Source organism: Sceloporus occidentalis, unplaced genomic scaffold, assembly GCF_023333645.1.
Source record: "Sceloporus occidentalis isolate IW3139 unplaced genomic scaffold, rSceOcc1.0.p SCAF_159, whole genome shotgun sequence".
In the NCBI taxonomy this organism is placed as follows: domain Eukaryota; kingdom Metazoa; phylum Chordata; class Lepidosauria; order Squamata; family Phrynosomatidae; genus Sceloporus; species Sceloporus occidentalis.
In genome coordinates this window covers 220,998-236,558 of record NW_028317139.1, presented here as the reverse complement: position 1 = coordinate 236,558, position 15,561 = coordinate 220,998, and positions in this window count along the sequence as shown.

Below are 15,561 nucleotides of genomic sequence, written 5' to 3'. Positions count from 1 at the left end.
TAAAGAAATAAAAGTTTCTTACAAGAATATCGTGAAGAATAATGTGATCGCTGTATTGTTCCACTGAATAAAATGGAACTCTTTCATCTAAAAATGTTTGCAATAGCAAATTTTTTGATTCCATTATGTGTAATGTATTTAATTTATTAGGGCCTTTTAACACTTTTGTTTTGTGACATTTTAATACAAATAATGTGATAAAAATAATGTTTTATAGTTATTTGTACGGCAGATAGTGTGACTCGGGTATGTATAAGGGGTGCGTGTGGGTATAAGAGCTCGACCGCGAGATAAACTATATGGGGCTGGTCTCAAAATGTTTCCAGGGCTGCTTTTCAGTCCCAGTCCGGCCCTGGACAACAGGGGCAGTAAAGGGATTAACAATACAATAGGGTCCCAACCTCCACTGCCTATTACTGGCCCAAATCAGTTCCAGGGATGTCCGGGGTAAATGTCTGTAGTGGTGGAACTGGGGGAGGGGGGAGACTGACCTATACAACATTAAACTAAAACAATGGTGGTCACTTCCTGGTTGTAGATCCTGCCAGAGATAACCCCCCAGCAAAGTCAGAGTCCATAGTCAATAGGGAGGAGGCCCCAGTGATGGAGGGTTCCATCACATTTCTCCCCCTTCCGAATGGGACTGAACCAGGAGGAGACCCCAAACAGGTTGACTCCGTAGTTAGCCAGTTCATTTGGCCCATCAATGCCCTCCCAAAACTGGTGTCCCATTGGTGAGCACTACTCACCCGCCTAACCTCTGCCTCTCCCGAAAAATATAACTGCCGCTGGAGAGAATTGCCAACTGCGCCTTCTCTCTGGAGTCTTCTCAGCCGCTGGGGAGATGACAGGGTGGCGGGGGCTCCTTCAATCCAGGGTTGGGTATCCGAGCCAGCTGCCCAGCATTTCTGGGGACCACAGGTGGCGACGACAGTCTCATCCACCTGTATGGAATACATGTCCCCCAGTGCTGGTTTTGTACCATCCTCTGGTGGAGGGACGTCTGGTGAGGGAGGGCAGAGGCCAGCTGCGCTCTGACCTGGAGAAAGATCTTCTTGCTGGCATCTCCAGTGCTGGTAGAGAGCGGCTGTCCTGCCTCTCTCCTGTTGCCAGTATTCCTTACACTGTCTCACATACTGAAACCCCATCCTCCATGCTACTTGTCAGTATGATCTCTGCATCTACCAAGAAATCAGAGGCAAGAAGAAAATGGCTGCATAAGTTAAATGGGGTGAGTGGGCAGATACAAGGCAGGGGGCACAGAAAAGACTGACATAGATAAAGATAGGTTTTTTGCAATAAACCAAATCAAAAGCGTGGGAAATGAAATTTGTGGTCCGAAAACAAAGGAGTGAAAAGCAAAAAGAAAACATAAATATTTTGGAAAGTTTTTTAACCTTGTGCACAAGTCTAGTTTTAGATAAGTGGACCAGAAGATGGTAGAGGCTAGTAGAGCAAGGGACTTTAAACATGCATGGGGATAGGCATATGCCTATTCTGAATGTAGGACAAGACCAAGTACTGATTAAAATGTAAGTCTTTACATGAGAAAAAATAGCCACGCTAGATGGGCTGAATGCTTCTTATCTGCTGTCAAACTCTGTTTCCATCTTCTCAGAAACCTTGGTTTCTGTGGTGACACATGAATGAAACGTATTGACTTGGTTTTCATTACATCACACGTTTAGTTTTGCGTTTATTATTTTGCTCTTGTACTCTCACTCTACATTCTTCTTTTATCTCATTACAGAATATAACTATACCAGACACAATCATATCCAGATGCCTTATATGGATGACAAGTTATGGTTTTTCAATTCCAGGAATGGTTCCACCAGCCCACATTCATTTAGCTAAATGTTCTTCCATTTGCACAATTCCTAGAATTGTGACGCATCATCTTTAATTGTCTGATTCTTTTATGAACTCTGATCCCATCCTTTTTTAAATTTTATATTATTTTTACCAGTAAATCTATAACCTGTATTTCAAATAGTGAAATCACTATTTTTAAATATTAAATGTATCTTAGATCATTAAATAGTAAGTAGTATAATTAGGGTTCTGTCACTTATAGTACATATGTGAACAACTTACAAAATCTGACTTTATTTAGCATTGTATCACATGCATAGTTCACTTATATATTTTTTGTGTATATTCTTCGAGTATAGCTTTAAAAATTATATATAAAACATTTAAGTAAGCCTGTACCTTTGTAGCACAGAACAAGCACATGTATGTGCCCTTGTTTTCACCATACATACATTCAGAGATCAATTAAGAAAGAGAACTAAAGCAACCTGGCTGTTGGTAAGAAGCATGCATTATGTTAAATAAAACAGATGTTGTTATGTCATACCGGTTCCTTAGGAATCCAATACGCATGTTAGCTTATTGAACCAACGTTTGAAATATGTAAGCAAATGTGATTGCGTCTTAAATTTGTGAGCATTGCAACATGAGAAAAGAAGGATAATCTCCAAAGACCCACCATGATTACCAGAGTATCACTCTGATTTGTATCACATTTGTAAAGAGGTTAAAAAGACAAAAAGGGTAACAGTAAAACTAAAAATAAAAAGCAAACAACAAACTCAAATTAAGTGTGTAACCAGTCTCACCCCAGGGCCCTGGTATCTCTTTCTAGAACATATTCTCAGGGGTCGTTGATCAGTCTCCCTGTTTTCAGGTTGATAATCCCATATAAGCGGCACATTGCAGATACAAGTCTGTGAAATAGCAGTAGATGAAGACTGATTTAATCACTGATAGATGTAATCTTATGATTGTCATGTTCTAGGGATAGATGTGTTGCCATGACATGAGTCGTGTAGCTGAAAATGTGATACTTTGAGTTTACATTTGAGGGTCTAGCTTTTCTTTAAATAGGGGTATACTATATTTTGTAGCCAAGTGTATATTATAATGTATTAACTTTTGTTTATAATAGTTAACAGGGTGAGGGTTTACTTTAAACAAAATAAACCACTTCATAGTGTCCAATTTCTCTTATAATGTTTCCCCAAAAATTTTAAAAGATAAATAAAACTAAATTGTACTATTTTTTACGTTACAAATTGCCAAAGTACTAGTGGACCATCCCTTTGTAGGATTGTGGGATGAATGCATTCCAAAGTGCTTTCATTAGATGACATGACTGCTTAGAACCACAGCATAAGGCCAGTTCCAAACCCCCACCAGACCCAATACAATGGACTCCATTTGTGGGTAGGGATAGCTGTACCAACAGGAAATCCATAACCATGTCAACAAGCTGACAACTTTTAAGTCCAACAGGCAGTTCTTCTCAATACTTGAACAAGAAATTACCTCTTCCCTTAATTTATCTCTACAAGCTCCAACAATTTTTGCAGCCATCCACCAATGCATGCATGTGCCGGCAATCATGATCCCCCTGACTGCTTAGACCCATAGAATAAACCCAGTCCCAACCCAAGCTCAACCAGACCTGATAAAGGCAATAGACAACAATGGTGGGTAGGGCATTGGCTACACCTTTATTAAACTATTATTTTAACATAAATCTCCCAAGCTAGTGGTCTTAACAGGAAATCCACAACCTATAAGTTGTTGAGCCCTAAGACCAACAGGTTGTTCTTCCCCTAACTTGAACAAGGGTTCTAACCCTACAAGTACCATAAGGGCCTTTCGGCGCCTGCCTACTCAAGCCGGTTATGGGTAAAATGTTCTTTTGTGCTAGAATTCTGCACTGGTCAGGGAAGACATACCTCCAACATTTCCCAGGCTAAAGCCAACTATAGCCTGGGATGTATCCCCTCTCGTTAAGCATCCTTTCTAGGACAGATTGTAGACCCATATTGAATATGTCAAGTTCAATCGAATTCAAGTGGACCCCATCACTTCGCATCTGATCATTATCATCCTTCTCCAGCTCTTTATGCCACACAACCGCTCCTCCTATTCTGTTGATAAACTTGTAAACAGCATGATTCAGCTTCCAACCGCACCACGCTAGCAATTTTGCATTCGGTGGCACTGTATGAGGAATGACGCCATACTGTATGAGGAATGACCTCAGAACAAACCAAAGTAACCTGGGAATGTCCTGGGAAGCTGTCTTTCGTTGACAGTGACCAGTCCTTCAGTCCTCTTAGGTCCATCTAACAACTCTCTGTCCTCTAGCCCCAATATAAGAACACTTACAAACTCCCTTCTCCAAACTCTCTATTTGTATCAACTGCAACCTGCAAGCCCAAAGGTGAAAGCTCTACAACGCAGCAAGGGCAGAAGGAGGCAGTTCCACTGGTCCTCTTTTACGCCATCTAAAGATTTTTTTTCAAATCTCCGTTTATTGGTTATGCACATTGTCAAAACAGAGAGAAAGCAAATAAAACAAGTACAATATGCATGATAGAGTACAGAACAGGAGGACAACGGGTAGTTATGATCCACAAGTCGTAACAACAACAGAGCTAAAGACTACGTGGTATATGGACCAGGCATAGACGGCGAGCCAGGGTCAGAGTAACCCGAGGCAAGTGTGGCACTACCAGCAATCCAGTGTAATAACGACGGAGCGAAAACTGGAGAGTCACAACGTAAACAACAAGGCGAAGTAAAAATAAACAGTAACAAAACAAAAAGAAAAAAAGGCACATGCTGCGGCGGAATGGTACTGAAAAAGAAACGGCCATCACGAGACGCGACAAACAACACGACCGAGCCCTACCCTAGGCGAGGAGGGGACGGGGACCTGAAGACAGTAGGCTGTCCAGCAGAGATTCGGGAGGAGGAAAACCGTACCTCCAAAGAACCCGAGGTGGCAAGAGGGAGGGGATCAGTAGCATATGTCAAGGAGGCGGGCGGATGAGATAAAGGTCGTCCAGGGGAGCCAGGTGAGATCATTCCCATATTCCCTTCCCCTGGAAGACGCCACTAAGTCCTCCATTTGGTAGATAAAATTGACCCTGGATAACCAGGCATCAATGGGGGGAGGTCTCGGGGACTTCCAATAACGGGGAATGACAGCTCGAGCCGCCTGGATCAGGTGGACAAGTAAGGACCGCCTATAGACACCAAGAGAAGATTGCGTATGATGGAGCAGGAGAGCTGCCGGGGAGGCTACGAAATTGGGGTCGGCCACTTCCCTGATCACCTTCACCACGGCGGACCAGAAAGGGCGTATCTCCCTACAGTCCCACCACAAATGTAGGTACGAGCCGTCAGAGACGCCGCATCTCCAGCACAGGGGGGAGACAAGGGGGAGGTAGTGGTGCAACTCCACAGGGACCTTATACCATCGGGACAAAAATTTATATGAGCATTCCTGAATCCTACTTGAAATGCTGCCTTTGTGGGTAAGTAGTATCATTTTGTCCCAGTCAGCCTCAGAAAATGGGATCCCAAGATCCCTCTCCCACAGACTCAGGAAGAATGGTTTCGTTTTGCACTGTTCGTCCAACAATAACGCATAAAGGTGAGATAGCAAGTGGGCTGGTTCCTCCGATAAAACACACAATTTCTCAAGAGCACGCAACTCCCTCGTAATCAGGGGAGCCGGCAGCATGGTGGCGGCGTAGTGCTTGACTTGGTGGTATACGAAAAGAAGCTGAAAGGTGGGGGGTGACCGGCATAGGAGATCAGTTATCGGGCGAAAGGAAGCGCCCCTCAGGATCTGATGGATCCTGACAGGGCCAGAATGTGGGGGGGGGAACAAACTCCGCAATCCCCTGCGTGTGGTGAGGTCAAGGTCAGGGTTGTGCGTGAGGGGGAGCATAGGGCTCGGAGCGGACGTCAGGAGACACCGAGACGCCACCCGCTTCAGGACACGCAAAGTGGCCGGGATAGTGGGGTGGGAGGTGACTGTCAACGTCCAGTAACAGGACGGTAACCACGGGGCCGCTGTAATATGATGAACAAAGAAAGAGTCCTCCAGGGAAACCCATAGCTTAGGCACCTCCAGAGACCATTCTACAAGCCGACGCAAGTGAGACGCCATCCAATACCATTCGAGATTGGGCACCCCCAGTCCCCCCTTATTCTTAGGTCTGGTTAAATGGGAGAGGGAGAGCCTAGGACTCCGCCCCGCCCAAATGTAGTTCCGAAAAACCTTATGACATTTCTGGAAGTACGATTTAGGAAGGGAAATGGGCAGGCACTGTAATAAATATAAGAACCTAGGGAGGATGTTCATTTTAAGAACCCCAATGCGGCCGAACCATGAGATGTGCGGGACTGCCCATTTGCGGAGATCCGCAAGTACTGAGGAAAGCAGTGTATCAAAGTTAAGAAGCTGGAGCCGGGACAGGTCCGAAGGGATCCACACTCCCAAATATTTAATTGCAGAGGCGGCCCACCGAAAGGGGAAGGAATGAACTATATGCGTTTTAACCGATTCAGGAATGTTAATCCCCAAGATCTCAGATTTGTGTAAATTAATTTTATAATTGGAGAGGGTCGCAAAAAAGTCCAGTTCGTGTATAATGTGTGTGAGGGAGACCTGCGGTCGAGTGACCATGCAAAGCATATCATCCGCATAAATAGCGAGTTTGTGTGTGTGACCATTGACCGAAATTCCACAGATATTACTATTCATCCTAATGGCCTGTGCCAGGGGCTCTATCACCAAGATGAAGAGAAGGGGGGAAAGGGGACAGCCCTGACGGGTGCCATTCCGAATAGCAAAACTGTCAGATAGGATGCCATTCACCTTAACCCGTGCAGAGGGGTTAGCGTACAGAGCCCTAATTTGGTTAAGAAAAAGGCTCGGCAGGCCAATAGAGTCCAGGACCTGAAAGAGAAACGGCCAAGAAACTCTATCAAATGCCTTTTCGGCGTCCATAGAGATCAGCGCATAAGGCACATCGAGCCGCCTGGCATGGGTCAGTAGATTGAGGACTCTGATGGTGTTGTCCCTAGCCTCTCTTCCGGGTACGAAGCCCACCTGGTCCCTATGTATTAAAGAGGGGATATAGGATTGGAGGCGAAGGGCCAAAACCTTCGCCAAAAGCTTGAGGTCCGTATTGATAAGGGAGATGGGGCGATAATTAGAGCAACAGTCAGCATCCCTACCCGGCTTGGGAATGACGGTGATGTGAGCTAAATTGGTTTGGGGGTCCGGGGTAAGGCCTTCAGCCAAGGAGTTGAAAAGGGTCGTTAAGTGTGTACCCAAGACCGGGAAGAAACGGTCATAGTAGACACTAGTGAGGCCGTCCGGACCCGGACTTTTACCCTTGGGGGCCAACTTAAGAGCAGCCTTCACCTCGTCGCATGACACAGGAGCATCTAGAGCCTCCCGTGCGGCCAAATCCAGGCGCCTGGGCAAATGTTTCTCTATATATGCCTTTAGGGAATCCGAGGATCGAGAGCACCCCGAAGACCCAGAGGGCAGATTGTAAAGGGAGTGATAGTACGAACGAAAACATCCAGCAATCTCAGATGACTCATGCGCCAGCGAACCCGAAGGGTGTCTAATTTTTGAAATGAACGAGGCGGCCCGTCTGGACCTCAGAGCCCTGGCCAGAAGCTTGCCTGGCCTATCGCCAAGCTCATAAAAGGACTTCCTCGCCAACAAAAAAGAACGCCGTATCCCACCATCCAGAAGGGAGGCCAGTTGTGTCCGTAGAGCATGCAGTCGGGGGAGAATCGTCGAGTCTAACGAGGCTTTATGCGACTGTTCCAGGAGATGAATCTGCTCGATAAGCGATGACAGATTGGCCAATTTAGATTTTTTCTGCATCGAGCCTAACCTAATCAGATGACCTCTGATTACGGCCTTATGGGCTTCCCATATCGTGGGGAAGGGAAGCTCGTCAGTAATGTTGTCAGAAAAGTATTCCGTAAGGCGGTCAGAAAGGTCAGATAACGAGACGGGGTTGTCAAGCAGATTTTCATTGAGCCTCCAATTCCATACTCTACCTCTGGAAGGGGACATATGCAAAGAGAAGTGGACTGGAGCATGGTCACTAAATGAACGTATGCCTATCTCAGAGGAATGCAATTGAAGCAGATGGGGATGAGACATAAACAACATGTCAATCCTGGTATAACGGTTGTGAAGGGAGGAGAAAAAGGTATAGTCGGGATGCTGCGACCTCCAGACATCCACCAACTGGCCAAGGTGAAGGGCCCTCCGAACTCTTTTAATATGGCGAAAAGGGATGTGAGAAAATTGGGAAGAAGAATCCTTAGAGGGATCCAACGTCATATTCAAGTCACCCCCGAAGATAGCCAGGCCCTCTCGGAAGTCTCCAAAGCGGGACAGAATACGGGAAAGGAACAAGGACTGGCCGCGATTGGGAGCATACACATTACCAAAAGATACCTTTTGATTACCTAGGTAACCTTTTAGAAAGATGGCTCTGCCCTCCGAGTCCCTCCAAACGTCCAGTAGACGGAAGGGGAGCGACTTGTGTAGCAGAATCGCAACACCCTTGGTCTTAGAATCAGGTGAGCTAGAGAAATAATTATGAGAGTAGTGATGGTTGAGTAGCTTAAATTCTCTCGAGGACTTATAATGCGTCTCCTGGAGGAACGCCACATGCGTCTTAAATGAGTGCAAAATATAAAGCAGCTTAGAACGCTGTTGGGGCATATTTAAACCTCTGACGTTTAAAGAGGTAAATTTGATGTGATCAGGTGTCATTGGGAAGGTATCTGGGGGGACAAGGCGGAGCGAGCGTCACAGCAGCAGTGCAAAAATAAACAGGAAAAAAAGAAACACCATGAAACCAAAAACAACAAAAACGAAAACAAGAGTCAAAAGTGTGCACAGCGAGCACAGCAGGAGACCCTGGATGCCGAAGCATCAAATATTGAGCCATGAGACCTAGCGGTAGGTCATGAACCAACGCCACGACCCTATGATGGGTCGAGGCAGGCCGGCCCTTGGGGAGTGTACGTGAAAGAACCAATATGTAAAATTAAGGAGGACACAAAAACCATAGACCGCGGCTGGTCCGCAAAACAACCGAAATCCAAATCCGATGATGCATAACAGTGAAACGGGCTAAGAGGCAAAGTGTGTAAGTGTGTGAGGTGCGTATAGAAAAAAAATAAATAAATAATAATAATAAAATAAAATAAATAAATAAAATATATACATATCAATAAAAGGCTGTTAGGGGGAAAACAACGGTGGCCTGTAGCTCTAGAGAGCTACAACCGCAGTGGAAATGTATAAGCCCCACGCAGGGTGGGTGATGTGACCAGCGGGCAGCAGACCCCGGAAGTGGAGAGCGCATCCGCTGATGCAGGCGGACCCCTCACGTAAACCACAAAACCAATAACACACACAGTACGAAAGATGAAAAATAAAAATAGGAAAGAAAGAACCCCCCACCCTAAAAAATCAAACAAACCCACAACCGTGCCCCAAAAAAAAAGAAAAAAATACCGTAACCCATGCGACGCGACCGCAGCGGTAGGGAAAATAAGTCAAACGTGGTAGAGTCCCGCAAGGAGAATGCCCAAAATTTCAAAAGGGCGACGCTGCGGAGTCCCCTACGGGTCAAGAGAGAAGCGGCCGGGTAGCCGGTAGCACAGTCATCGCGGACGGGAAAGCAAAACAGAAGGCAGACGCCACCCGGCACGGAGGATCTGGTAAATGACGCCGGTCACAGGAAACTCACGGACGGGGGTCATCCAGTCGCCTCGGGCGTTTGTTGCGTTGCGGTCTGGGTGACCAGGCTTTGGTGGGATCCGACAGACCGGCAGGCGCTTGAAAAGAGTATTCCCAATCCGGGACATCACAGGGAGGGAGGCCAAGGGCGTCGATGAAGCCGGGGACATCTCCATGTTGCCGGATAACGTGGGTAGTATTGCCCCGACGCACAATTAGGGCAAAGGGGAAGCCCCATTGGTAGGGGATGTTCGCCTCCCGCAAAGCTCTCGTGATGGGCTGAAGTAGTCGGCGAGTTTGAAGCGTAGCAGGTGATAAGTCTTGGTAGACCGTGATATGGTGGGAATTCCAGGCGAAGGTAGGCTGATTACGAAACGCCCGGAGTATGAGCTCTTTCACAGGATAGTCCCGCAGGCAGCAGACCACATCTCTGGGGGGCATGGAGCCCGAGGGTTTTTGACGCAGGGCTCTGTGGGCCCTATCAAAGCGAATATCTGTGTCCTCAGGTCTGCGTAAGATCAGGTTAAAAATAGTTTGAAGGGTGGAGGGTAGCTCGGGGTGGTCGATCGATTCCGGCAAACCTCTCACCCTAATGTTATTCCGCCTGCCTCTGTTGTCCAGGTCCTCTAACTTCCTGGACAGCTGCTGGATCACCATCGCTTGTTGCCGCAGGTGAGAAGATAAGGAGTCCACAGTGTGGAAAATGCGCGGCTGATCTTCCTCCAATATGGCGGATGTCTGTCTGGATATTGGTAAGGCTAGAGCGTATGCCCTGCGTTGCTTTATCAATAATGACAGCGATGTCATCCCTCGAGGGTAACAAATCAAGCTTCTCTCTCCAGGATCGTGCCACTGGAATAGGGGAGATGCGGCCCTCGTCCGGGGTACCGTCTTCAGGTGCATCACTGGCCTGGCTGGCAGCCGAAGATGGCGGCCTATGGCAGGAGTCCCGGGAATCTTGATCAGAAGCCGCCGGAAAGAAGGATCGGACCGAGGTAAGAGATCCCTTGTGTTTCGACCCCGATGGCTTCGGGGTGGAGTGGGGCTTGTTAGTTTTGCCCATTTCGAACGATAGACGCTTTACTGAAGCGAATTTTGGACCGGGTACCGCGGAGCACAAGATCTAAGCGTCCATCTTAGAAGCAGGCAGGTCACGCCCCCTCTTTTACGCCATCTAAAGATTTAAGCATCTGACTTTGCATACAAGTTTCCACATGGAGGAATGTTTGCTGCCCCTTCTCAGATTGTATGGAACTTCCGCTGCCACTCCACAATAGGTGGGGCCACATCCCTGCTCTGGCCCCAGCATGTATCGTGCTTTTGTATTAATTTTCCATGGAGAATGCTTCATGGAGGGTCGAGCTTCAGGCTATGATGATGGAAGGTGGAAACAATCCCTTTCACTCACAATTGGTACCACTTGATATAAACACATTGGCAATACACCCCTCTACTTTCTCTACCTACTTATACTTTTCTTTATCTTCTTTCCAATTTGCCTATGAAAGTTAGATGCTGTACATTGTATGATTTATGGCAACCTGTTTTCTTCTGTACTGTGACTCCACGTAATCACTGCCTCAGCAGCTCTCCAGTGGTGTTGGTGTAATGGTCAGGTGCCCGAAGAAATTTGGCCATATACTGATAAATTTTTGGTAAAGGGATGCTAATATAATTTTGTGAGAATACTGTGAGTTATTTTGTTTATCTTTTCTCTTAGATATTGTATTCCATTGTGGAGTTTTTGATTGCTATGCATTTTATGATCAAGTAAAATTACCAAATGCTCTCATTGATATTTGGTATATTACTAGGTATTTAGAAGTGTCCCTGCTGTTCTAGATGATCCAAAAAATCTATAGTTATTATAGGACCAAGTTTACTGCTTTCTCTGAAACCAATATGAAGCCTGCAGTCTTTTCATTACTGCTATGAATTAAATAATAACTGTTTATATGTATAAGATATGGTTTCAAATTATATCTCTTATGAGTTAGCTAACTTTTTTTTATGCAATAACAAACTAGACTTTCAACATCTTGTTCTCAAAAAAATAGAATATCATCCTTTATATTGTTAAACTGTTTCCTTTTCAAGGTTGGAATTTTTCAGCCTTATCAACTGTATAACTATGTAACACATATTTCTGTTAGTACATGGCTAATCAGTCAGTCATTTTTGAAGTATCTACTTTACCTAAGCTGTGGTAATAGCATGATGACCACAGGTATATGTCACAAATGTCAAACCAGCCCTATTATTAATATTTTTAGAATTTGAAGGTTTTTTTCAGAGCAGCGCTGCAGGGGACCTGCATCCTCCTCTCTGGCAGGCTGTCCTCTCTGGCAGGCGAGGCACACAGACAGAGGCTCACAGACAGAGCGCCGGCGTGACACGACCTTCCGGTGCTCTACCATAGAAGCCCCAGAGGAAGTACCGGCCAGCAGCAGCGGAGGTACACCAGCTGCCCCCACTAGACATCAGGGAGTCTGGAGCACGGGGCAAGTCTAGGGATGCATCGGTAAGCCGGGGGGAGATATATAAGGGGGGTAGAGTGGCAAATAGGGGTATAAGGCATATCAGGGGGCAGAGTGGCATATAGGGGAGTGTAAGGCATATCTGGGGGGCAGCGTTGCAAGCCGTGGGGCAGATGTGAATAACTGGGTTGCCAAATGAGATTAAATAAAAACAAAACATGCATTTTTCTCAATCATAGTTTTTATTAAATATGAAAAATAGTTTACATGTGAATGAATATTTACTGGTAATACTTTTTTCTTATAGGGCAGTCTTATATTCAGGCCCTTTCTTTTTTTTCTAAATTAATATTCGATTTTTGGGGGGTGGTCTTATAATCAGGGTCATCTTAAAAATCAAGCAAATATGGTAGTATTTTATATCCGTAAACTGCACTACTGTCTTAAATACCATGGAGCACTGGGTGGAAAAGAGACTTTATATGTACAGGTTTCTGAGAATATTTCCACTTGGATTTATGACCCTGAAAATGTTGATGCCATTTTAGAAAAAGAAGTAGGACATATGCAATACACACTCAGCAGCGGGCAGCCTCACATGTGGAGCTATACATGGCAGCGAGGAGGAAATATATTATAATATAGCACTTTACTACATTGGCACTTTAATGATATGTTAGAATGAATTTCATCCCCTTAATAAAATCTTATAAATTAAGTAAAATAAACGTATTCTGGTATCTATTAAATATTCTTCTGTTAAAAAATCATGGTATGAAAAATCATGGTATAATATCTAATATATCTATTTAGAACTTCAATCATATGAACTAATTATATTTAATATATTTATTTACAACATCAAACATATGAATTGTGGTCTTATCTTGTTCCATTTTAATTCTGATTTAATTTTATTCAAATTCAAAGATAGTATGTTTTAATAAAATAAAAAATGTTTTTATATATAAAAAAAAAAATAAACACATGTGAAATAACCACAAAGAGACCTAGAAGATTTTCAGTTGTTGATTTTTTATTGAGGAATATTTAATCTACTGTTTGTATATGTGTATTTATTCAGTGAGACTGATAAAATGAGAGATCCCTTACTTAACAGTGCACTTTGCACGTTCTTGCCGCGGCTAACAACACCATATACGCGACTTGAAGACCTCCAGTTGAACTTGGTGAACAACGAGGGGAATGTGACGCTGCCTCGCCGATACCATACGATTATGCGACTACGCAACCACGCATCCGATGAGAGTAAAAACAAACGGACCGGTAGCCAGACGAAATGATGCACGCGACTACTGTCTACTGTCTACTGACATCGTGTGATTGTGATCAGCACAAAAATGGAGGAGCAGATGGAAAAAAATTAAGGGAAACATTGAAATCTAAGTAAAATAAATTAAAAAACAAACAAAAAAGAAAAGAAAATTAACAAAATATAAGTTTCCCTTAGCCCTTCTACTATAACTAAAAATATTTTTTTTTAAATCACTAGACCTAAATCCATTAAGTCAATAGTATTAAAAAATATGTGATATGGAGTAATATGTAAAGCATGGATGTGGCCACCTGGAACTTAAAAATATGTATGTGGTGTATGACTGTAACCAGGAGACTGATTAACATAAACTGCATCATTTTTTCAGCTGTGGCACCTACAGTATGGAAGAAAAATGCAAGCAAGATTTTATTTAATTTTATTTTCAAACCTGTATTGGTAAATTGTCAACAGAATTAAGTCCTTGTGTGTGCCTGTACAAACCAAAACGGGTACAGAGAGTAAAGTAACATGAAATGAGGGGCAGTATGAATGAACCATTGCCCTTGAGTCTGGCTCATGGCAATGCCAGCTCACCCAGTTAAACTGGTTTGTGCACAAAACAAAATAAACACAATGGGCCAAAAAGGAAGGTTAATATGCCCCCTTGTTTAACATATTTAAACCTATAATTGATTATAAATCCAATTACATTCTTTTGATGTGATAAAAATGTATGCATGAATCCCCAGCTTTATATTTTTATTATCTGGTTTTATGAAACATTGTTATGTTCCCTGCACTCTCTTCATAAGGATGAGAACAGACATAACATGGGTGAGTTTACAAGACACAAACAACAGAAAATAATGTAATCCTGCATTATTAGCTTTAAAAGCGACACCACTTGAATAGATGTTAAAGAATTTGCAAAGCTGAATCAAGGCCAGAAAGCTAGTAAACAGAATTCATTTCCAGAGATGAAGTGATCATAAGTGCATTTCAGTCAAGATGACAACTCAAGGGCATTGAAGACCGTTACCTCTGAAAAAAGAAACACGCTATCACTGGAATTGGAATCAAATATCCAGAAGGATGAAAAAAACAAATGTGTTTTTAAAAATTAGTTTTAAAATATATTGTCCTAAAAATATTCCACAAATTACCAAATTGCAAAATAATGTGATGACCTAATACTAAGAGGAAATTATATATTTTGATAACGTAATAATCTGGGCACATAGATAAAGGTAATGTTTAAGGGATACTCCTGCATCATATGCATTTACCCCTTTGCTCGCCATCCAACTATTTTGTTCAAGCACCCAATCAGTGGTGAGAATCGCAAGTCCACGAAGAAGGTGGGGAGCTGCAGCCTCTACCTAAGGCAAGTATTTTAGCTGTGATTTTTTTTAAAGAATGCATATTAAAGGGCTCACTTTCATATGCATTTGTTTTTGGTGAGACTGCCAGGGACATTAAACTGCCCCTATAACAGAAAACATTGCAGTGATATGAATATAGGTACTACAACTTATTTTTGAATGAACACAAGGAAGAGTTCCCAAACTAAACAGAATTTGGAATACACTAGAGCATGGTCACACAGAGAGAAGGCAAGAAGCCCCCCCACACACACCACCCGATAACTCAGCAGGTCCACTGGAGCAGCAGTAGGGGAGAGAGTACGTTAACTAGACATACAGAGCAGGAAAAAAAAACTGGTAGTCAGGGGAGTGCAGCAAAAAAGCTTCTAGTTAATTCTTTACAACCTCTGATTTGGTCTCCCCTTCAATCTGGCAGCTACTCCTTCACAGGCACAGAGTCCCCACCTGGTGGCAGTTATTTTCAAACATATATTGCATATAGGGTTAGTTAATACTCCAGGCTGTTAAGACTACATTTCCTATGACTCTCAGAAAGTCTGGACTGTTACGCATCATTGGAAAGTGAATACTCAACATACCAAAGTAGAGCTTATTTATCTTTATACATTGTACTATAGCTGCTATGGAATGCACATATCATGATTCTCAGCCAGCCATTGGTATGTTTACCACCACGTTAAATGTAATAACAGCACTTTGAGAGCCAAATGTTAGCCACACCTGCTTCAGAACTACCAAGTGCCCTATTGTGGTTCAAAGCCTTTATGTCCTTTTTTCTACTACTCTCTAACTATCCCCTTATTGTAATATTTGTAA